The sequence below is a fragment of the Ahaetulla prasina genome, chromosome 4 (assembly GCF_028640845.1).
Source record: "Ahaetulla prasina isolate Xishuangbanna chromosome 4, ASM2864084v1, whole genome shotgun sequence".
NCBI lineage: Eukaryota > Metazoa > Chordata > Lepidosauria > Squamata > Colubridae > Ahaetulla > Ahaetulla prasina.
This window is the reverse complement of record NC_080542.1, coordinates 76,004,346-76,029,759: the sequence shown is the minus strand read 5'-3', so window position 1 is coordinate 76,029,759 and position 25,414 is coordinate 76,004,346. Positions and strand designations below refer to the sequence as shown.

General features: G+C 45.1%; 1 long non-coding RNA gene across 1 annotated transcript in view; it reads left to right on the top strand.

Annotated features, from left to right (window-relative positions):
• Window positions 1–581: 581 nt before the first annotated feature.
• The window catches only part of LOC131197681 (uncharacterized), a 60,529-nt gene continuing 35,696 nt past the window's right edge, over window positions 582–25,414 (top strand). The window contains exon 1 of the long non-coding RNA XR_009155003.1: window positions 582–675. This is a non-coding gene — a long non-coding RNA (uncharacterized LOC131197681). The remainder of the gene's footprint in view (window positions 676–25,414) is intronic.

Below are 25,414 nucleotides of genomic sequence, written 5' to 3'. Positions count from 1 at the left end.
TACTAAGTCTGCACTACTATTAATCTTGTCATCATTCCTATCACCCATCTCCTCCCACTTATGACTGTATGGCTATAACCTTGTTACTGGTATCCTTACGATTTATATTGACTGTTTCCTAATATGATTTGATTGCTTATTTGTTACCCTATGACTATCATTAAGTGTTGTATTTATGATTCTTGACGAATGTATCTTTTCTTTTATGTACACTGAGAGCATATGCACCAAGACAAATTCCTTCTATGTCCAATCACACTTGGCCAATAAAGAATTATATTCTATCCTATTCTATTTAAAAGTTACAGGTAATAAGGGATAGGTATATGTTTGTAGGCCTCAATGAACCAAAGTTTTAAACTAACATAATTGCAAAATGTACTAGAAATATTTCTAATTTGTGTGATATATTTCTGCAAAGTATGTACTTGTGCAGATACATTTAGAACAGGAAGAATGAAACTGTGGGAAATGAGGAACTGAAAGTAACAAATTGCTAAGATGTACATGGGTGTTTACGGAAAGTGATAAGTCAGTAAGAAAGAACAAGGAAGTGAAGTTGTGAAGCGTGTATGTCAGTAAGAAGACAAGAATAAAAAGTGTAGCTTGATATGAGATTGGGGCCGTTTGATTTATAGCCGTCCTTACAGGACCACATTGCAATGGCTTGTTAATGTAAGTGTACTAATGTTATCATATCTTTTATTCATCTCTTATGTTCCAAATTATCAGAAACAAATCTCTGATCTTAAAGTAAGAATTATTGCTTGTGTTGTTGTCTTTGTTTCTTTTATTGGAATTTTCTTATGACAATACAGTGGGACTGTAACCAATATAAAGACCAGAGCCCTTTGAGCCAATAGATGATATTGATTTTATAATAAATTTGTGATAAATGAAGATTTCTTACTTTGCTTTCAAGTTTAAGTTAGTAGGGAGCTTAAAATTTCTTAAAGAAATTTAGAGATGTGATATCTTTATTAGAGCTTAGTGATTCTAGTGGAATCCCACTGGAAAACTTTGCCCCTTTAGAAAATAAAATCAGAAGGCTTGATTTAAGCAGATTTTAATATTATAGCATTGGCACAAAACCACACATCTAAATTGGCTTTGTATCCTGGCCAAAATCCAAGAGTATCAGTTGTTTAATTTTATAACTACTGAATAAAGTGTGTTCAATGAGAAGAAAGAGTACATAGAGTACAGTTTTCTAATGATCAATGTTTTAAGACATGTTAAGATGCAAATACAGAATATATGTGCAAAGACAGCATAACATTAGCAATGCTGATGCAAAAGTAAATACAAAGTTCTAGTGTGTTATGCTGCCTTTGCAGATATACTAATATACTAGAACAGTGTCTCACTCAAAAAAACAAAAAAACAAAACCCATTTCTAACAGAAAATATTTAATTATAAAAGCATTCTGTAGAATGTTGTAATGCTTTCAAGGCAATTGGAAGTGAGATACTTTTATATTTGTATATTTATGGTGAACCATTCCAAAATCTTATTTAAAAAACTGTAATATGGTTTTCCATACTAATTACAACAACAACAAAAAAGATGCAAACAAGTAAAAATCACTGCATTGAACTGAAATACCATATTCCTTAAGATTTGTTCAGTAAATCCCTGCTAGTATTCCATAAGACTTTGAAAACCTGGATGCTCCTTTACATATAGGTTCTTCGTCAATATGTTTCTATAGGCTTCTTAATGTTTTGATTTGGGTTTAGCCTCAGATGTAATTATTGTTGTAATTTTTGCTGCTTTTTTATTATTATTTATTTGGATTTTTAAACCATACATTTGATACCTGTTTGAGATGGGCAGAGAAGAGAAGGAGCAGCAGGAGAAGAAATAATAATTGATAATTATAGACCAATCTCCCTATGTTGCATCGCCTGCAAGGTTATGGAATCCATCATCAACCAATCCATTACCTTACACTTAGAAATACACAACCTTCTCTCAAATAAACAATTTGGCTTCAGGAAAAAATTATCATGCAATTTACAACTTCTCCACTGTAAAAACCTATGGACTACAAATCTTGATCTAGGTAAATCAATTGATGCAATATACATAGACTTCTGTAAAGCTTTTGACTCAGTAGTACATGATAAACTTCTCCTAAAATTAAAATCCTATGGCATTTCAGGACCCTTACACAACTGGATATCTGCTTTTCTGTCAAACAGACAACAAATAGTTAAAATTGGTAATGCTCTATCAAATCCTGTTCCTGTCAAGAGTGGTGTTCCTCAAGGTAGCGTTCTTGGACCTACTCTCTTTATAATATACATAAATGATCTTTGTAATCATATCTCAAGTAACTGTGTTCTCTTTGCTGATGATGTCAAACTTTTCAACACCACTGACAATACATCCACAATTCAAAAGGACCTTGATCATCTAACTGCTTGGTCTAAAATTTGGCAACTACAAATCTCAACCAGTAAATGCTCAGTCTTGCATATTGGAAGAAAGAACCCAATCACAAAGTACATGCTTGATGGACATTGCCTCAGATGACCCCACCCTGTCAAAGACCTTGGAGTTTTTACATCTAACGATTTAAGTGCCAAAGCCCACTGCAACTATATAGCTAAGAAGGCTCTAAGAGTTGTTAACTTAATTTTACGTAGCTTCTTTTCAAAAAACACCAAGCTACTGACCAGAGCATATAAAACATTTGTTAGGCCAATTCTTGATTACTGCTCTCCTGTCTGGAACCCATACCATATATCTGACATCAACACAGTTGAGCGTGTCCAAAGGTATTTTACGAGAAGAATTCTCCACTCCTCCGAAACCAATAAAATACCTTATTCCACCAGACTTGATATCCTGGGTCTAGAAAACTTGGAACTTCGTCGCCTTCGACAGGATCTGGGTTTAGCATATAAAATCATCCGTTGTAATGTCCTTCCTGTCAATGACTTTTTTAGTTTCAATAACAATATCACAAGAGCTACCAACAGATTTAAACTCAATGTCAACCGCTCCAGTTTAGATTGCAGAAAACACGATTTCTGTAACAGAATTGTATATGCTTGGAATGCATTACCTGACTCTGTGGTTTCTTCTCATAACCCCAAAGGCTTTACTCAAAAACTGTCCACGGTTGACCTCACCACTTTCCTAAGAGGACTCTAAGGGGCGTGCATAAGAGCACAAATGTGCCTACCGTTCCTGTCCTATTGTTTCTTCCCCTATGTATATATATGTTTATAGTACCTCGTTTCTCCTCATATATACGTTCATATATTATATAACCCTTTATGCAACGCTTGTATATATTGTTACGACAAATAAATAAATAAAAAATAATAAATAAATAAATGGAGGAAAAGGGGATATGGGGAAAAGAGAAAAAGGAAGGGGAGAAGGGAAGAATGAGCAGAGGGAAAAGGGGAGGGAGGGAAAGGGGAGGGAAGAGAGGAAGAGAAAGAGGGGGAGAGGAGAGGAGAGGAAGGGAAGGGAGGGAGAGGAAGAGGAGGAGAGGAAGGAAGTGAGAGGAGGGAAAAAGTGGAAGGAAGAGTGGGGAATGGTGAGGAAGGGGAAGATGAAGAAGAGAGAGGCGAGAAGGAGTGGGAACAGGAGAAGGAAGATACTGCAGTATCTACTTTTTTATTTCTGGTGACTTCTTGGACATGGCCGTGTAATTTTCTTGGCAATGATATGAAAATAATTTGTGCTTTGTGCTTTCCTATTTTCTTCCCAGCCTACCTTAGAGTCCAGGGATTATTTGTTGTCCTTTCACAAAAATACTAACCATGTTTGATCCTGTTTAAAGTCACATGTAATATAACTAAATGCCAAAAGAAAAAAGCTGCTAATGAAAAAAAGATAGCCTAATCCTTTTAATATAAAGAATTATATTAAATATAATTAAAGAATATAAAGAATATAAAGGTTACAAAACCATCAGGGAAGGCTGACAAAAAGCTTATTGAGAAAATCAATCTGGGAAGAAGGTATCAAATAATGAATTCAGTAATTATAACTTGCATAATGACAGCTATATGAAAATTGCCAAGTTGAAGAATAAATGCAAGTATCTGTATCTTAAACATACATGCTATTTGTGTCAAAAAGTCTTATCTTTTATTTAAAATCCTTTACTTATCTCTTTGCTAATAAGAATGAAGGGGCATTCTCTTTTTTTTTTTTATTCAAAAAGTTTTACAACCCCCCCCCTTTCCCCCCAACCCCTCTCCCTTCACAAACCCCCTCCCCCCTCCCCCCCTGACTTCCCGGAACAAGCACAAGGTATAGTTAAAAATAAAACAAACATATACTAAAAAAAAATTTCCCCCCCAAAACTATTATACCAATTTTCCCTCTCTAGCTCTGACTTCCTCCTTACATAACCAAAATCCTTCAAAAAATTAACAATAAACAGTAATAAAATATATAGATCAATAGAACAAATTAATCCTAAAGTATTTAAAACCAGCTAAAGCATAAAAATCCAATCCAATTCAGAGAATATCTCCCTTATAGCTTCTATAACCATATAATTTCCCCCCCAAGTCTTTCTTACATAAGATCTTTCGAGAATATTCTATTTAAAATTCAATACAACAGATTATAAAATTTCAATACAGGGAAATTACAATATCTATTCAACTTTAGTCCTTCCTCGTCAAAATCCAGTATAAATCCAAATATCTAGTCTTTTATGATAGTTATAAAACATATAATCAACCCATTTCTTCCAGATCTTTCTCACGTATTGCCTTTCAGGAACGCTAATATCTTTTTCTGTTAATATTTCAAAAAAAAAAATTCTTTCAAGGATGATACTTTTGTCTCTTGCCATTTTTTTTTGATGCATTAGTCTCTGTCTTTCCTTCATTACTCCTTTTGAAAAGTCAGTCACAATATTTCCTAATAGTTCCTTATGTCCAAGAATCCACGAGTTACTGCCGTATATTCCCTCAATCCGAAAAGAGAACTCTTGGAAAGCATTAACCCTGTGAATTTTTCCATTTCGGGAGACAGTCTCCTGTAGCACAAATTCAGGCATTTCATCCAAACTTTTTAAAAAAGGCTTCTTTACATCAACTTGTTTATTCAGGATCCTATCTTCATATTTATCCACTTTTGTTATGTCCTCCATTCCATATTCCAAGTCCTGATTACATTGGTTAATTTCCTCCAAACTCTCATCCAAAACTCCTCCATTTTTTTCCAATTCGTATTTTTGAGTAATTAAATACATTCTTTCTGTATAATCCTGTATAAAGTCACGAATCCATTCTTCTGAAGAAACCTTCATGGCAAAGTTCTTGCTGAAAATCCCCTTATAAAATACTTAAACAAACTAAAATAATCCAACAATCCACAGTCCAGTACAATAAGATAAAATCTCCATTCAGTTTCACTTTCTCAACAAGTAAACGCCATTTTATTTCATTGTGTTGATTGTAGATGAGAGATTTTTTTTTTTAAAAAAAAATAGAAGTCAGATTTAATACTTGCAATTTAAATGACTGATCTCCTGTGTTTATTCTGTCTGCTTATAAATATCCATAACAATCACTTGAAGCAGAAGTGGTCGCTCTCTTCTCTGTCTGCATAAAGCAGAGACACGCTGGAGCTGGAGCTTTTTTTAGAAGGATTTCCAGGGAACTTTCCCTTTCGAGTTCCCCAAACTGGGCCTCTAGAGAGAGCTCTACCTTTCCTTCTTCTTGCTCTTTCCCTTCCCCTTACCGGGGAAGGTACTTTCAGCTGCAGTTTTCACCGGCTTTTACAGAATCCTAGCGCGGGCGCCCTTAGGGCGTCCTTCGGAGAGAGCGGAGCCACCAGAAGTCAGAATGAAGGGGCATTCTCATGGAGGTTGTGTAAGATATGATAGGATGACAATTGTAATGAACAATTTACTTATGATGTATATTTCCTTTGTTTTCAGTTAGATATTAATTTCTTGTACCAGTCATCTTTGTCAGATGACAAGTACTGACTGTCAAATGATGGCTGCATTTTTGGCTGATCTAGAAATAACTTCCAATTCTTAAGAGTTTAAGTTTGTGATATTGCCATGATGCTTTTCTGTAGGCAGTTGTCATCTGTCTGAACAGTCTGAATTTCCATGTTGTGCTGGTTGAATGAATGCAGCTCCAGGTTTTGACCAAACACTTTCGGGGAATCCTAAGCTTTAAGTGATTCCTTCTTCTTCTTGATGAAGAAGTAAGAGCTCAGGAAGGAAGAAGAAGAAATAGTAGTTAGCACATTCTATTCTGGGAATCAGAGAAGACAAGTGAGTGAACAGCAAGGTGCAAGGCCCACTTGGCTCTAGTTGTGCTTTCTAACAAACAAGGCTTTGGCATGTTTCCAAAATGTTGACTCCTAACAAGCCTACAGTTGGACATTCCTTATCTCTAGGAAATTAAAGACTGGCATGTTTCCAGCTACTTAAGGTTTAGAGGCACTATTAAAATGATCACAAAGGATCATATCCAGCTGAGTGTCCATCTACTGTAACTTGCATAATCTATGTAGACACAGATAGATTTATGAAGATAGAATTCTCATGGGAAGAGTAGCAACTTAATCTGGTAGAGCCTACATTTCAATTATAGAACAGATGGTGAAGTTCCCAGATTCAATCTCTGACACCTCTAAGCTGAGCAGAAATCTTCTAATCTTTATAACAAATATTTAGCTAGGTAGATCAATAAAAAAAATTCTGGTTTGCTAAAAAAAAGTAAACAACATTTCATCTTTTTTAAAAATCCTAACATACGTGCTAATTCTTAAGCTATTTTGCCAAAAAGATTCACTGGCTCCATCATATAATGAGTCACCATTGTACTAAGTGCACCTCAACAAAAGAATGTGTGTTAGGTGCTAACTAAAAGACTAGAAGACCTCCAAGGTCTCTTCCAACTCTGTTATTCTAACTGATCAGATGATGTCATTTACTGCAAGAGCAAAGTTAGCACATCAGTGGTGGGTTGCTACTGGTTCTGACCGGTTCTTAAGAACCACTGGCAAAAATCTGGCCAAGTTCGCAGAACCGGTAATGATGCCCAGCTGGCCACGCCTCCGAACCAATTCCCTTGGCCAAAGAGGTTGCAAAAACAAAAGGTTTTAAAAGGCTCCTCTGGAGATCCCAGCTGAATTGCCTGATTACCAAAACCTTTAAAAAACATGTTTTCTACAAGCTCTACAAGCTTTCTACAAGAGCTTGTAGAAGAAATCCTTTTAAGAGGTTGCGATCTTCTGGGTTGCCATGAGGCAACTTCAGCTGGGATCGTCAGACGAGACTTTTAAAATATTTTTTTCCCTCTGGTGATCCCAGATGAATTTCCTGATCATCACAGGCTTTTAGAATCACTTTTTTACAACCTCTTACAACCACCCATGCCCACCCAATTGCCCCTCCCCCACTTACCTAATTACTGCTCCTTTCAGGCTTGCAAAGCCATGGCTTCTGCAATCAGTTGCATCGGCTAGCAACTGAATCTGCTTGCCTGCAATCCATCTCCCGGTGAGCAACTCAATCTGCCTGTCTCAACTGGGTAAGTAAACTATTAAAAAATAGTTAATTGGGTTTTTTTTTAAGGAGTTCGGTTTTTAGACAGCAATTAAAAGTTAAGGAAGTTTTAAATTTAGGTGCTTTTATCTAAAACAGAGGTCTCCAACCTTAGTAACTTTAAGGCTTGTGGACTTAAACTCCCAGAGTTCCTCAGCCAGCTTTCCTGGCTGAGGAACTCTGGGAGTTGAAGTCCACAAACCTTACAGTTACTAAGGTTGGAGATCCCTGATCTAAAAAATATAAATAAAATAAAATAATAAAATAAAATATTTGTGCAGCTTTCTGAGATTTGGTGTGTTTCTGTAATGTTTCACTCTAACTACACAAACATACAAAATTTCACAAAGCTTTGTGTCTCTGTGTGTGTGTGTGAGTCAGTTGTGTTGTGTTGTGTGTGTGTAAAGTGTGAAAGTTGGTTTTTGAACTTTTTGTGGGTGTGTGAAGTTCCTGCTTGTTGCAGGGGCCATTTTGGGTGAAGTGAAGCTGCTTTTACATTGTGTGTGTCAGTTGTGTTGTATTGTGTTGTGTGTATGTGCAAAGTGTGAAAGGGACACACACCTTCTCGTTGAGTGGAGACAGCAGCCAGGTATGGGTTGTATTTGTCTGTTTAGATTGGAGGATTGAGACTGCTAAAGTCGATAACCCTGCCTCCTGCTGCTAGAAACCCAGCTTTTGGTGAAGATGAAGAAGCAGACTCAACATGTCAGAAAAAAACAACAGATTTATTAAACAGTAAAACCAGACTGAAACAGAGTGGGACTGGCTGCTGTCTCCACTCAACAAGAAGGCGTGTGTCAAGTAAGTCCCAACGCCCCTTCTCCATATTGGTGGAGACAGCAGCCAGGTATGGGACATACCAAAGTTGAGTGTCCCTAAGAATGGGAGGGACTGGGCTGGTCAGCATTTGTTTTGTGATGCAATCACCTGTTGCAACACCCTACATCCAAAAGCCACCTCAGCCGAGGTGAACTTGTCAATCTTGTAATGTTTAATGAAAGGAGAAGGTGAAGTCCACCTTGCGGCCCTGCAAACCTCCAACAACGAAGCTTGAGTAGCCCACACCACCAAAGTAGCTGCGCTATGAGTGGAGTGTGCCGTCAGATGAGTCAGTCGTGGAAGGGATCGAACCTCATAAGCCTTGGTGATCATAAGTTGAATCCATCTGCCAATGGTTGATGATGTAACTCTGCGACCCAGGAACACTGGAATAAAGGAGATAAATAAGGACTCTGTCCATCATAAATCAGCTGTCCTTTCAATATAAATCTGCAATGCTCTATGCACATCCAAGGTATGCCAACGGAGGTCCAAATCATGAACTGGGTAAGGACAAAAATCCGGGAGAACAAACTCTTGCATTATTGCGTTAGTTCACAGGGAATTGGTGCGCAATTTAGGCGTTCTCCTGGATGCGCGGCTGTCTTTAGAAGACCATTTGACAGCCGTTGCCAGGGGAGCTTTTCATCAGGTTTGCCTGATTCGCCAGTTGCGCCCTTTCCTGGACCGGGACACGTTATGCATGGTCACTCATGCCCTTGTCACTTCCCGTCTGGATTACTGCAATGCTCTCTACATGGGGCTCCCCTTGAGGAGCACCCGGAAGCTCCAACTGGTGCAGAATGTGGCCGCGCAGGGGATTGAGGGAGCTCCTCGTAGCTCCCATGTAACACCTCTCCTGCGCAGGCTGCATTGGTTGCCGGTGGTCTTCCAGGTGCGCTTCAAGGTGTTGGTTATTACCTTTAAAGCGCTCCATGGCATTGGACCGGGATATTTACGGGACCACCTGCTGCCGACAGTTACCTCCCATTGTCCGGTACGTCCAGTGCGCGCCCACAGGGAGGGTCTTTTTAGGGTGCCGTCGGCTAGTCAATGTCGGCTGGCAGCTCCCAGGGGAAGGGCGTTCTCTGTGGGGGGCCCGGCTCTATGGAATGAGCTGCCTGTGGAACTCCGTCTCCTCCCTGATCTCCAGACCTTTAAACGCGAGCTCAAGACTTTCTTTTTTCACCAAGTGGGGCTGGCCTGATTGATTTTAGTATGGGGGTTTTAGTGGCTTTTAATAGGGTTTTACTAAGGTTTTAGTTTTGATAAATTTTAGCTAATATTTTAAGTATACAGTGATTGAATCAGTTTTTTAAACTTGATATTGTATTTTAATTTGTTAGGATTCTTGTCATTTTATTGGCTGTGCACGGCCCTGAGTCTTCGGAGAAGGGCGGTATAAAAATATGAATAAATAAATAAATAAATAAATAAATAAATAAATAAATAAATAAATATGATGAAAGGTAGAATTAACTTTAGGAATAAAGGAAGGATCTAGGCGAAGAATCACCCAACCCGGGTGAAAAACACAGAGATCACTGCGAACTGAGAGAACAGCCAACTCAGAAATCCTCCTGGCCGAAGTCACAGATACTGAAAATGCAACCTTGCAAGTCAAAAGGTGAAGGCTGGTGGTCCTCAATGGTTTATATTGTCAGGGAATCCAACACAATAGATAAATTCAACACAATAGATAAATCCCAAGTGGGATACCTATGTATAACAGGAGGGCATAAATTTGCAGCACCCTTAAGAAATCTCTTGATAGTAGGGTGGTGAGCTAAGGAAGGCAAAGATCCCCAGGACAAAACAGTAAACAGAACTGCCACCTGTCTTTGCAAGGTATTAGGTGACAACTTTTTGTCCAAACCTTCCTGCAAAAAGTCTATGTGGCCTATTGAAACTTGAAGAGGATAAACTCCAACTTTATCACACCAGGAACAAAAAACTCGCTAAGTGGCAGAATAAGTGCGTTCTGTAGAGGACCTTCAAACTGCTTGTATAGTCCTGATGGCCCGATTAGAAATATTGTCTCTCCTCAGGGCGCACCGCTCAAGTGTGCATAAGAGCACAATAGTGCCTACCGTTCCTGTCCTATTGTTCCCTTAATTATTTAGTAGTAGTGTTTAGTATTTATTAGATTTTTATACCGCCCTTCTCCCGAAGGACTCAGGGCGGTTTACAGCCGGAATAAGAACACAAGCAATATACAATTAAAACAAAATTAAAAAACTTATTATATAATTGGCCGAAAATTTTAAAAAACATTTAAAATCTAAAAAACCCATTAAAATTCATCTAGAAATTTAAAATTTAAAAATTTAAAATTTAAGCCAGCCCCGCGCGAGTAAATAAATACGTTTTCAACTCGCGGCAGAAGGTCCGAAGATCAGGTACTTGGCGCAAGCCAGGGGGAAGTTCGTTCCAGAGGGTAGGAGCCCCCACAGAGAAGGATCTTCCCCTGGGGGCCGCCAACCAGCATTGCCTGAGAGATCCCTCTCTGTGTGAGTGTACGGGTCGGTGGGAGGCATGGGGTAACAGTAGGCGGTCCCGTAAGTACCCAGGCCCCAAGGCATGGAGTGCTTTAAAGGTAGTGACCAAAACCTTAAAGTGCACCCTTTAAGGTAGTGACCAAAACCTTAAAGACCACAGGCAGCCAGTGCAGCCTGCGCAGGAGTGGTGTTACATGGGAGCCTCGTGCGGCTCCCTCTATCACCCGCGCAGCTGCATTCTGGATTAACTGAAGCCTCCGAGTGCACTTCAAGGGGAGCCCCATGTAGAGAGCATTGCAATAATCCAAGCGAGAGGTAACAAGAGCATGAATGACTGTGCATAAGGCATCCCGATCAAGGAAGGGGCGCAACTGGCGAACCAGGCGAACCTGGTGGAAAGCTATCCTGGAGACAGCCATTAAGTGATCTTCGAACGACAGCCGTCCATCCAGGAGAACACCCAAGTTGCGCACCCTTTCCATTGGGGCCAATGACTCACCCCCAACAGTCAGCTGTGGCTGCAACTGACTGTATCGGGGTGCCGGCATCCACAGCCACTCCGTCTTGGAGGGATTGAGCTTGAGCCTGTTTCTCCCCATCCAGACCTGTATGGCTTCCAAACACCGGGACAGCACTTCAACAGCTTCGTTGGGGTGGCCTGGGGTGGAAAAGTACAGCTGCGTGTCATCAGCGTACAGTTGGTATCTCACCCCAAAGCCACTGATGATCTCACCCAGCAGCTTCATATAGATGTTGAACAGGAGAGGTAAGAGAATCGACCCCTGCGGAACCCCACAAGTAAGGCACCTCGCGGTCGACCTCTGCCCCCCTGTCAACACCGTCTGCGACCGGTCAGAGAGATAGGAGGAGAACCACTGGTAAACGGTGCCTCGCACTCCCAACCCCTCCAACTGGTGCAGCAAGATACCATGGTCGATGGTATCAAAAGCTGCTGAGAGATCTAATAGGACCAGGGCAGAGGAACAACCCCTGTCTCTGGCCCTCCAGAGATCATCCACCAACGCGACCAAAGCTGTCTCCAAACTATATCCGGGTCGGAAGCCGGACTGGAACGGGTTTAGATAGACAGCTTCATCCAGGTATTGGGGTAGCTGCCGCGCCACAACACTCTCTACAACCATCGCAACAAAGCGAAGGTTGGAGACCGGACGATAATTACCCAAAATAGCTGGGTCCAGGGAAGGCTTCTTGAGGAGGGGTCTCACTACCACCTCTTTCAAGGCGGCAGGGAAAACCCCCTCCAACAAGGAAGCATTAATAATCCCCTGGAGCCAGCCTTGTGTCACCTCCTGTGTGGCTGGCACCAACCAGGAAGGGCACGGGTCCAGTAAACATGTGGTGGCGTGAAGCCTCCCCAACAATCTGTCCACGTCCTCGAGAGCCACAGGGGCAAACTCATCCCAAACAATCTCGACAAGACGTGACTCCACCCTCTCACTTGGATCATCCCAATTCCGGTCCAAGCCATCCCTGAGCTGAACGATTTTATCGTATAGATAACCACTAAACTCCTTGGCACGTGACTGCAAAGGCTCCTGATGAAGGAGAGAGCGAGTCACCCGAAACAGGGCGGCCGGGCGGTTATCTGTCGACGCAATGAGGGTGGAAGCGTAAGAACGCTTCGCCTCCCTCAGTGCCACTAGGTAGGCCTTAGAATAAGACCTAACTAGTGTCCGGTCAGCTTCGGAACGGCTGGACCTCCAGGTACTCTCTAGGCGTCTTCTCCAGCGTTTCATCTCTCTCAGCCCCTCGGAGAACCAAGGGGCCGGCTGAGATCTGCGCCGGGTCAGAGGCCGCAAAGGCACGACATGGTCCAAAGCTCCAGCCGCGGCCTGTTCCCAGGCCACAACTAGTTCTTCAGCCGTGCCGTGGGCCAGATCCTCAGGGAACGGCCCAAGCTTCATCAGGAACCTCTTCGGGTCCATCAGGCGCCTGGGACGGAACCAACGTATTGGTTCCGTCTCCCTGCAGTGGTGGGTGGCGGTCCAAAAGTCCAGGCGAAGGAGAAAATGATCTGACCATGACACAGGTTCTGTTACTAAATCATCTAATTCCAGATCATTTAACCACAGTCCAGAGATATAAATTAGATCCAGTGTGCCTCCTCCAGTGTGCATAGGGCCATCAATTACCTGAATCAGGTCCAAGGCCGTAATGGAAGCCTGGAACTCCCGGGCCGCCGTCGATGACAAGCCGGTCGATGGCAAGTTGAAATCTCCCATGACTATAAGTCTGGGAGTCTCAACCGCCACCCCGGCAAGCACCTCCAAAAACTCGGGTAGGGCTGTAGTCACGCAGCAAGGAGCCAGGTACATGATCAACAAGCCCAACTGATTCCTATGGCCCCACCTCTCAAAGAGGGATTCACAACCGGCTATCTGAGGAACGGTGGCCTCCCTCGGCTCTAGGTCTTCCCTAATAACAACTGCCACCCCTCCACCCCTACCTTGGGCTCTCGGTTGATGAAATGCTCGGAAACCCGGAGGGCACAACTTGACAATGGGGACATCCCCCTCCGAGCCCAACCAGGTCTCCGTAATGCCCATAAGGTCCGCGGACTCCCCCTAAATAAGGTCGCAAATCAGGGGGGCCTTATTAACCACAGACCGAGCATTACATAACATCAATTGAAGACCCAAGCTCTGAGGATCATGGCCGCCCAGGGAACGGGTAAAGACTAAGGGGCCAGAGCCCCTTATTTTACAAATAAAAACACAAATTTTTATTTACAAATAAATAAAAAAAATTTTTATTTACAAATAAAAACACAAATTAAAAAACTTATTCTATGTTGGCAAAAAATTTAAAACATTTATACCGTTAAAAAACCCCTTAAAATTTCAAACCATTTAAAATATTAAAATTTAAAATTCCTAAGCCAGTCCCGCGCGAATAAACAAATACGCCTTCAGCTCACGGCGAAAAGTCCGAAGGTCAGGCAGTTGACGCAAACCAGGGGGAAGTTCGTTCCAGAGGGTAGGAGCCCCCACAAAGAAGGACCTTCCCCTAGGGGCCGCCAGCCGACATTGCTTGGCGGAGGGCACCCTGAGAAGTCTCTCTCTGTGTGAGCGTATGGGTCGGTGGGAGGCGTTTGGTAGCAGTAGGCGGTCCCGTAAGTACCCTGGCCCTAAGCCATGGAGGGCTTTGAAGGTAGTAACCAAAACCTTAAAGTGCACCCAAAAAACCACAGGCAGCCAGTGCAGCCTGCGCAGGAGTGGTGTTACACTCCTATCACCCGCGCAGCTGCATTCTGAACTAGCTGGAGCCTTCGAGTGCACTTCAAGGGGAGCCCCATGTAGAGAGCACTGCAGTAATCCAACCGAGAGGTAACAAGAGCGTGAATGACCGTGCATAGGGCATCCCGGTCAAGGAAGGGGCGCAACTGGCAGACCAGGCGAACCTGGTAAAAAGCTCTCCTGGAGATGGCCGCCAAGTGATCTTCAAACGACAGCCGTCCATCCAGGAGAACACCGAAGTTGTGCACCCTTTCCATTGGGGCCAATGATTTGCCCCCAACAGTCAGCTGTGGCTGCAGCTGACTGTACCGGGGTGCCGGCATCCACAGCCACTCTGTCTTGGAGGGATTGAGCTTGAGCGTGTTTCTCCCCATCCAGACACGTACGGCTTCCAGGCACCGGGACAGTACTTCGATAGCTTCGTTGGGGTGGCCTGGGGTGGAAAAGTACAGCTGCGTATCGTCAGCGTACAGTTGGTACCTCACCCCAAAGCCACTGATGATCTCACCCAGCGGCTTCATATAGATGTTGAACAGGAGTGGCGAGAGAATCGACCTCTGCAGCACCCCACAAGTGAGGCGCCTCACGGTCGATCTCTGCCCCCCTGTCAACACCGTCTGCGACCGGTCAGAGAGATAGGAGGAGAACCACCGATAAACGAAGGTTGGAGACCGGACGATAATTTCCCAAAATAGCTGGGTCCAGGGAAAGCTTCTTGAGGAGGTGTCTCACCACCGCCTCTTTCAAGGCGGCAGGGAAAACCCCTTCTAACAAGGAAGCATTAATGATCCCCCGGAGCCAGCCTCGTGTCACCTCCTGTGTGGCCAGCACCAACCAGGAGGGGCACGGGTCCAGTAAACATGTGGTGGCATGCAACCTCCCCAACAACCTGTCCACGTCCTTGAGAGCCACATGGTCAAACTCATCCCAAACAATCTCAACAAGATGAGTCTCCGCCCTCTCATCTGGATCATCCCAATTTTGATCCAGACCATCCCAGAGCTGAACGATTTTATCATATAGATAACCACTAAACTCCTTGGCACGTGACTGCAAAGGCTCCTGATGAAGGAGAGAGCGAGTCACCCGAAACAGGGCGGCCGGGCGGTTATCTGCTGACGCAATGAGGGAGGAAACATAAGAACGCTTCGCTTCCCTCAATGCCACTAGGTAGGTCTTAGAATAAGACCTAACTAGTGTCCGGTCAGCTTCGGAACGGCTGGATCTCCAGGTACTCTCTAGGCGTCTTCTCCGGCGTTTCATCTCCCTCAGCTCCTCGGAGAACCAAGGGGCTGGTTAAGATGTACGCCGGGTCAGAGGCCGCAAAGGCACAACACAGTCTAAAGCCCCAGCCATGGCCTGTTCCCAGGCCGCAACTAGTTCTTCAGCCATGCCATGGGCCAGATCCTCAAGAAATGGTCCAAGCTCCGTCAGGAACCTCTCCGGGTCCATCAGGCGCCTGGGACGGAACCACAATATTGGTCCTGTCTCCCTGCGGTGGTGGGTAGCGGTCCGAAAGTCCAAGCGAAGGAGAAAATGATCTGACCATGACAGAAGCTCTGTTACTAAATCTCCTAAATCCAGATCATTTAACCACTGTCCAGAGTTTAATCAGGTCCAGTGTGCCTCCCCCAATGTGCGTAAGGCCATCAACTACTTGAATCAGGTCCAAGGCCGTCATGGAGGCCTGGAACTCCCGAGCCGCCGTCGATGACAAGCCGGTCGATGGCAAGTTGAAGTCCCCCATGACCATAAGTCTGAGGGTATCAACCGCCACCCCGGCAAGCACCTCCAACAGCTCGGGCAGGGCTGTAGTCACGCAGCAAGAAGCCAGGTACGTGATCAACAAGCCCATCTGACCCCTATGACCCCACCTCACAAAGAGGGATTCACAACCAGCTATCTGAGGCACAGTGGACTCCCTCGGCTGTAGACTTTCCCTAATAACAACCGCCACCCCCACACCCCTTCCTTGGGCCCTCGGTTGATGGAATGCTCAGAAACCCGGAGGGCACAGCTCGACCAGGGGAACATCCCCTTCCGTGCCCAACCAGGTCTTTGTAATGCCTATAAGGTCCGCGGACTCCCCCCGAATAAGATCACAAATCAGGGGGGCTTTGTTAACCACGGACTATGCATTGCACAACATCAACCAAAGGCCCAAGCTCTGAGGATCCTGGCCGCCTGGGGAACGGGAGAAGACTGAGGGGCCGGAGTGCACGATCGCTTTTAAACAGCGAGCACGTGCTCCCAAAGATAGATACGGCCCCTCGCTTCCGCCCTATCTGCCTCTCCCATTTACCGTACAGATGGAACGACCCTCTAAACCAGGAACATACCCCTCCCACCTTCCTTCGGACCAGATGAAGTAACGCTGCGAGCTGGCGCAGGAACTGGACCCCTCCCCGATGGGTTACCCAACACACCCGTCCTTTCCCCCCTCCCCGACGGGTTTCCCCTCCCACCCGTCTTTTCCCTCCCCCCCCTTAAAAAACCCTTCTTTAAAAACCTATTTAAAAACCCCCAAAGGTTCTTCTTGGACGCATGCCACCTCTCTGGGTCCCAAGACCCTTCATTAAGGCAGGCCCTTGATAGTGCGGAGGGCCATTCCTGCGAGGCGGGGGAACCTCGCAGTTGTAAGAGCTCAATTGGCGAATATCTCATGGAAAAAGAAAAATGGCAGAAAAAGGGTCCGTCCCTAACCGGCATAGATATTACACTCATTCTAATAGTCCAATCAGGACCTAACATAAGATGGTAGAAAGTTGGGCAATTCAGTCTCCCATAGGAAAAATAGATGTCATGATAAAGGTCCCAGGGTAAATGCCGCACAACGATCGAGTCCTGGGTCATAATCCCTCACCGCCATCTGCCTCACCCCTGTCCTTGTTGTTATTGTTGTAGTTGTTACTGTTGTCAATTATCGTTGTTGTTATCATTGTCATTGTCATTGTCATTGGCCCCAGTCGTTTGCCCCTATCACTGGTCCCTCCAACTCAGTCCGGACAAGCCGCGCCGACCCAACACCAACCAAGGGGCGCACACTCCTCCATCTTCTTTAGCGACCCTCTGGTAGGGCCAGATTAAAAAGCCAGACTTATTCGGGGGCCAGGGGCCAATGTATTGCCAATGTGTTGTCAAGAGCCAAAATGGCCAGCAACAACATCCATAAGGAAAAGCCACTGATGAAAAACGTAGCCAGGGATTAGGCCGGACCAGACCAGACCAGGCCTGGTTGATGCATATTTTTTTACATACATACATACATACACACACATACACACACACACACACACACACACACACACACACACACATATATATATATATATATATGTTTTCTGAGGTTTTCGCGGGTGTTTGTATGTAGGTCCTTGGTTATTCGGGTTTTCTCCCGCATAAAATTGGAAGTGTCTTGGCGACATTTCAACGAAGTCTCATTCGTCATCTTCAGGCTTCAGCTTCGTGCTTCTGGGAGCAATGTGTGATTGCAGCTGTTTCTTCCTTTTTAACTGCTAGTGGGGGTTTGAACTGATTGGGTGGGAGCTTGGCTGTGCTCTGATTGGATGGGTTTTTTTGTGCTCTGATTGGCTGGGGGTGTGTCCTGTTTGGGTGGGGGCTTGGTTGTGCTCAGATTAGTCTGAGTTGCAGGGGGATTTGAGCTGGTGAGCTGCATTGCTGTTGTTTGGCTTCGTGTTTGTGGTTGTGCTACATCTTCATAGTGGGTGTCTGTCTGCTGTATGTATGGATTGGAGGGGTTTGAAATGGCTAATGTTGCAGCTGCAGTCTGGCTTCTGGTCCTTGGTCGTGCTTCCTGATCAGTGTGGGTTTGGGTCTGCTTTCTGGGTGGATGTGTGGTGGTGACATCCTGTGTGGACCTCGTGAGTGTGGGTCTGGTGTCATTCCTCATATTAGGGACTCGTTTGTCAATAAGGGCAGGTTTCCAAATGGCTGGTAGGCGGAAGGTATCATCTCGTTTGTTCATGCTGTGTGGGCGTTTTTCTATCTCGATGGCTTCTCTGATTATCAGCTATCCAAATTACCAGCTATCCAGATTATCAGCTATCCAAAACAAATATAACCCCCCAAGCACATCCTAGATCTGACCAACCATTGCCTATCCAACACATACTTCATCTATAACGGACAAAAATACAAACAAATAGAAGGAGCACCCATGGGATCACCCCTCTCACCTGTCATTGCCAACCTCTACATGGAACACTTTGAAACCCAAGCACTAGAAAATTCTGATCACAAACCAAACTCTGGCTCAGATACGTAGACGACACCTTCATAATCTGGCCACACGGGAAAGAAAAACTTGACAACTTCCTCACACACCTCAATAGCCTACACCCCAAAATACAGTTCACCATGGAAACAGAATTTAACAACCAACTTCCCTTCCTAGATGTCTTAGTCTACAAGAAACCCAATGGCTCCCTAGGACACACCATCTACCAGAAGAAAACACACACAAACCGCTATTTGCACGCACTCTCACACCACCACCCAGCACAGATCAACTCTGTAGCCAAGACACTCATCTCTAGAACAAAACGCTTAGCTGATGAACAACACCTAAAAACCGAACTACACATTCTCACAAACGTACTAACATTCAATGGATTCCAGAGAAATAAGATTACCAAACTAATCCAAAAAGAACCCCCCACTAAAATCCAAGACAGAGAACAAGAAAACGGCACAGCCCTCCTCCCATATATAAAAGGCACCACAGACAGAATCAGCAAGATCCTCCACAAACATAAAATCAAGACAGCATTCTGCACAAACCAAAATATATCCACCATCCTAAGAAACCCCAAAGACAAAATTGAATTAGAAAATCAAGTAGTATATGAAATCCCATGCACTGCCTGCCCCACCACATACATCGGACAAACCAACAGAAGAATAAGTGCACGCATTGAAGAACACAAGAACTCAGTCAAAAAAGAGGAACCAACTTCTTCCCTGGTCCAACACCTTAAAGCCACAGGACACGATATTGACTTTAAAAAGACCAGAACTATTGCCAAAACTGAATACTTTAACAACAGAATAATCAGAGAAGCCATCGAGATAGAAAAACGCCCACACAGCATGAACAAACAAGATGATATCTCCCGCCTACCAGCCATTTGGAAACCCGCTCTTATTGACAAACGAGTCCCTAACATGAGGGACCAGACCCACACTCACGAGATCCACACAGGATGTCACCACCACACATCCACCCAGAAAGCAGATCCAAACCCACACTGATCAGGAAGCATGACCAAGGACCAGAAGCCAGACTGCAGCTGCAACATTAGCCATTTCAAACCCCTCCAATCCATACATACAGCAGACAGACACCCACTATGAAGATGTAGCACGATCACAAACACGAAGCCAAACAACAGCAATGCAGATCACCAGCTCAAATCTCCCTGCAACTCAGACTAATCTGAGCACAACCAAGCCCCAACCCAAACAGGACACCCCCCCAGCCAATCAGAGCACAAAAAATCCCCATCCAATCAGAGCACAGCCAAGCTCCCACCCAATCAGTTCAAACCCCCACTAGCAGTTAAAAAGGAAGAAACAGCTGCAATCACACATTGATCCCAGAAGCACGAAGCTGAAGCCTGAAGATGACGAATGAGACTTCGTCGAAACGTCGCCAAGACACTTCCAATTTTATGCGGGAGAAAACCCGAATAACCAAGGACCTATATATATATTCTTCAAGATATCTTGTTTTATCTATGACAATTGTTTGTGCATACTGTTGTGACAAAAAGAAATTAAAAAAAAGTGCCAGGTGGTCAACTGGAGCCAATGAGGATCTGGATGAAGAACCACCCCTTGGCTGAGTGAACTGCTCGTGAGAGGAATCCGCCATGGAGGAGCCACCGACAACAATCTGAGGTATGCGAACCAAGACCTCCGGGGCCAATGGGGTGTGAAAAGAATGACCTCCGCCTGTTCCTCCAGTATGCGCCTCACCACTCTGGGAACTAGAGAGAGAGGAGGAAGCACATAAAGAAGACCTCGCGGCCACTTGCTATGGAGAGCATCAACACCTTCTGCACAAGAATGCAGGAACTGGGAGAAGAAAGGAGGAAGATGTGTATTCTGAGCGGTAGCAAACATGTCCACCTCTGGAGTGCCAAACTGATGTGAAATGTCCAGGAACAAATCCGGATGTAGACGCCACTTTGTATGGTCGATCGACTGATGGCTGAGCTACTCTGCCTGTACATTGGTAACTCCGGAAATATGCTCTGCTGTCAGAGAAAGAAGATGTTGCTCCACCCACAGGCACAGCTTCTTCGCCTCTGTCATTAAGGATCTGGACCTGGTGCCTCCCTGACAAGTGAGCACCAAGACATGAGCGCCTGCTAGATGGACCTGAAAGTGATGAAGGGCCAGAAATATAGCTCTCAACACCAGCCAGTTGATGGGAAACTGCCTCTCCCTGGAGGTCCACCTGACTTGTGTTACCAGCAATTGAAAATGAGCTCCCCAGCTGAGGAGACTAGCGTCTGTAGTAACCACCAGGTGCTGAGGTTCGTGAAACAGGGAGCCCTCGGTGACTACAGGGGAATGCCACCAGGAAAGGGACCTGAGGATCTCCTTGGGAACCTGAACTTTGGTGGAAGGGTTGCCTTTGCCCACCTTCTGAAAGGCATTGTAGGTCTCTAGAATGTGATCTAGCCCAAGGAACAATTGCTATGGATGAGATCATCTTGCCAGGGAGCTGAGATAATACCAATAAGGACACTCTATGCTCCACCTGAATCCTGTGGGACAGTGCCTTAAAGCTATTCTGTCTCTCCTGGGATAAATACACTCTACCCTCAATAGAGTCAATCACTGCTCTTAAATGAAGCAGATGGGTCGAAGGAGTCAGATGACTTTCTCCTTGTTAACAGAGAAACCATGAGCAGTGAGAACCTGAACTGTGACTTGGAGATCTACCTTGGCCTGAAAAACAGAAGGTGACAAAATCAAAATGTCATCCAGATAACAGTGTAGGTGGACCGGTATGGCTCTGATATGTGCCGCCAAGGTGGCTAGGATCTTAGTAAAGGTCCTAGGGGCTGATGACAGGCCAAAGGTTAAAGCCCTGTATTGATAATGCTTACTCCCATAACAAAATCTAAGAAACTTACGATGATCGGGAAGAATAGGAATATGTAAATAAGCCTCAGTGAGGTCAATAGAAACAAGGAAATCGCCCTTTTGGATGCCATCAAGGATAGATCGCAGCGAGTGCATCTTGAACTTGCGATATATGAGATCTAGAATAGGTCTCCATCTTCCCGATGATTTGGGGACTAAATACACACGGGACTAAAATCCCTGATCCAACTGATCCCCCGGAACCCATTGAATAGCCTTAATTTCCAGGAGGTGACTAATCACTAACTCCATGAGGTTCCGTCTGTCCTTATCCTTGAACAAGGGGCATTGGATGAAAAAGGTTGGAGGAATGGTGACAAATTCCAGAGCTAAACCATATCAAATTGTCTTTCTGACCCAAGAATCTGAGGTAATAATATCCCATTGGTCCACAAAAAAGGCCAATTTGCCACCAATAGGAGTGTCAACACTGCATTTAGCGATGGTGTTGAAAGGAACGACCTCTTCCCCCTCAAAAGGGCCGCTTTGCTGAAAAGGCTGTACCCCAGGAACTCCTATCCTGGGACCCCCTCTGCCTTTGGCTGAATGAGCCCTGAAACCTATTACAGCTTGCCTCCCAATCATAACCTTGAAAGGAAGACTGATGGGAAATCAGATTAAACTGGGCTTCCCCTCTCCGATGAACAGTAGGTAAAAGCTTCCTTTTGTCTTTGGTCTCAAAGAGGAGAGGGTCTAATGCAGCACCAAATAAGGATCTTCCAGCGAAGGGTGCAGAGGCCAAGCACCATTTATGGCGAGCGTCCGCTTGCCAATGATGCAACCAGAGTAAATGATGAGCTGTTAAAGCTGAAGCCATAGACCTGGAGGCAAAGCGCATAGAATGCAAAGTGGCATCAGCTGAAAACTGGACTGCAGCAATAATTTTGTTCAGATCTTGATCAATTCTGATATCATCAGCAAGAAGTTTTGCTTGCAATTGGTGAAGCCACAGCAGAGTGGCCCTGTTGAAGGAGGCTGAAGATGCAGAACAAATAGCCCAAGCAGACCCTTGATGCGCCCTCTGAAGAGATAGCTCTGCCTGCCTATCCTCTGGGCGTAGGCCTTCCTCTGGTTGGCCAGGAATCGAAGAAGAAGGCAGCAACAGGTGCATCTACCAAAGGGGTCTGCTGAATGGAAGACAAATTGGCAGTAACATTGAAAAAACATTTGTCAGCTGAAGAAGGGAGAGTGGAAGATCCAGGAGAAGACCATTGATGTTTGACAACATCCACAGAGACGAGGAACAGGAATCACCTCTAAAGATTGTTCAGGTTCTGAGAAAAGGGGATTGGAAGGACCCTTGGAAGATGAGGCCTCAGACTGGTCGGCTGGAGGGCCAAGTTGTGCTACATTGATGGCCTTGAAAAGGAACGACTTAAAGAGATTAGGAGGAAAAAGTCCTGTAAATGCAGGTTGTTCAGGGGATAAACACTCATCCTCAGATAGATCTGGATCTCCACGTGCAAGGTCTTCCATAAAAGAAGGATGACCTACCATAGAGTGAGATGGTGAAACCATGCCTGCCTGGAATTGAAACTCTTCAACCTCAGGATCGTCCTTTTTTTTTTGTTTGTTTACATTTATATCCCGCCCTTCTCCGAAGACTCAGGGCGGCTTACAGTGTATAAGGCAATAGTCTCATTCTATTTGTATATTTTTACAAAGTCAACTTATTGCCCCCCCCAACAATCTGGGTCTTCATTTTACCTACCTTATAAAGGATGGAAGGCTGAGTCAACCTTGGGCCAGGCTTGAACCTGCAGTAATTGTAGGCTACTGTGTTCTAATAACAGGCTCTAACAGCCTGAGCTATTCCGGTCCTTAACAACAGACATAGCAGATTGAATAGAAGAAGACCTACCAGACAGATGAAAGCCGGATGATAAAGTCTGTTGAATAGTTTGGGCTATAATAGCCTGAATATTATCAGCTAAGGGTACTTGATGATCTGTCTCCTGGTTAACCCAGGAGTCACAGTATTTTATTTATTTATTTATTCAATTTTTATACCTCCCTTCTCCCGAAGGACTCAGGGCAGTTTACAGCCAAAATAAAAACAACATAGACATAAACAAAAATTAAAAACATATTAAAAAAACTGATTCTAAAATTTGGCCAAATAAGATTAAAACTAACGTAAAACCATCATAAAAAACCCCATTAAAATTTCATTAGGCTAGCCCCGCCCGGTGGAATAAAAAGGTCTTGAGCTCGCGTTTGACGGTCCGGAGGTCGGGGAGTTGACACAACCCCGGAGGCAGCTCATTCCAAAGGGCAGGAGCCCCCACAGTGAAGGCCCTCCCCCTGGGGGCCACCAGTCGGCATTGTTTGACTGACGGCACCCTGAGGAGGCCCTCCCTATGGGAGCACACAGGCTGATGGGAGGCTATTGGTGGCAGTAGGCAGTCCCGTAAGTAACCCAGTCCTATGCCATGGAGCACTTTAAAGGTGATAACCAACACCTTGAATTGCACCCGGAAGACCACCGGCAGCCAGTGCAGGTTGCGCAGGAGAAGTGTTACATGGGAGTATCATGGTACTTCCTCTATTACCCATGCAGCCGCATTCTGGACCAGCTGGAACCTCCTGGTGCTCTTCAAGGGGAGCCCCATGTAGAGAGCATTGTAGTAGTCCAGGCAGAAAGTGACAAGGGCATGAGTGACCATGCATAGGGAATCCCGGTCAAGGAAGGGACACAACTGGCATATCAGGTGCACCTGATAAAAAGCTCCCCTGGCGACGGCCATCCTATGTTCTTCTAAAGACAGCCGATCATCCAGGAGAACACCTAAGTTGCAAACCCTCCCCCTGGGGGCCAATGATTCGCCCCCAACAGTCAGCGATGGAATAAGCTGGATGTACCAGGATGCCGGCATCCACAGCCACTCTGTCTTGGACAGGTTGAATTGAAGTCTGTTCTTACCCATCCAGACCCGCACGGCCTCCAGACACCAGGACATCACTTTGACGGCTTCGTTGGGGTGGTTAGGGGTGGAAATGTACAGCTGAGTGTCATCAGCGTACAGATGGTATTCCACCCCAAAACCATGGATAATCTCACCCACGGCTTCATATAGATATTGAACAGAAGAGGCGAGAGAACCGACCCCTGCAGCACCCCACATATGAGGTGCTTTGAGGTCGATCTCTGCCCCCCTGCCAACACCGTCTGCAATCGGTCAGAGAGATAGGAGGAGAACCACCGAAAAACGGTGCCCCACACTCCTAAGCCCCCCAGCTGCTGCAGCAGGATACCATGGTCGATAGTATCAAAAGCCGCTGAGAGATCTAATAGGACCAGGACAGAGGAATAGCCCCTGTCCTGAGACCTCCAGAGATCATCTACCAATGCGACCAAAGTCGTCTCCGTGCTGAAGCCAGAGGTCTGAAGCCAGACTGGAACAGATCTAGATAGACAGTTTCATCCAGGTACCGAGGAAGCTGACATGCCACCACACTCTCAACAACCTTCACCACAAAGCGAAGGTTGGAGACAGGATGATAGTTCGCCAAAATAGCCGGGTCCAAGGAGGGCTTCTTAAGGAGGGGCCTCACCACCGCCTCTTTCAAGGCGGTAGGAAAGACACCCTCCGTTAAAGAAGCGTTGATAATTCCCAGGAGCCAGCCTCGTGTAACCTCCTGTGTGGCCAGTACCAACCAGGAGGGACACAGGTCCAATAAACATGTGGTTGCATTCAGCCTCCTCAGTATCCTGTCCATGTCCTCGGGAGTCACAGCATCAAACTCTCCCCAGGTAACATTCTCAAGAACTACCTCTGTCATCCCACCCGAATCTACCCAATCGGCGTCCAGACCATCCCGGATCTGAGTGATTTTATCATACAGATATTGTCCAAAATCCTCAGCACAGCCCTGCAAGTAGCCGGAGCAGATAGGGAATCAGGTCCAGAAGTGACAGCCATGACCTCGCTCTTAGATTGAATGGCTGGAGAAGGGGATCCCCCACCAATGCAGCTATAGGGATAACAACAGGATAGTTCTGCAAGGAAATCTGTCCACATGATTCTATCACTGCACTTTCCTGAACAGACATCCCAGCCCGGGTAACAGGAGCTGGAGCAGCCATTGCAGAAACAGGCAAGGAAGAAACAGT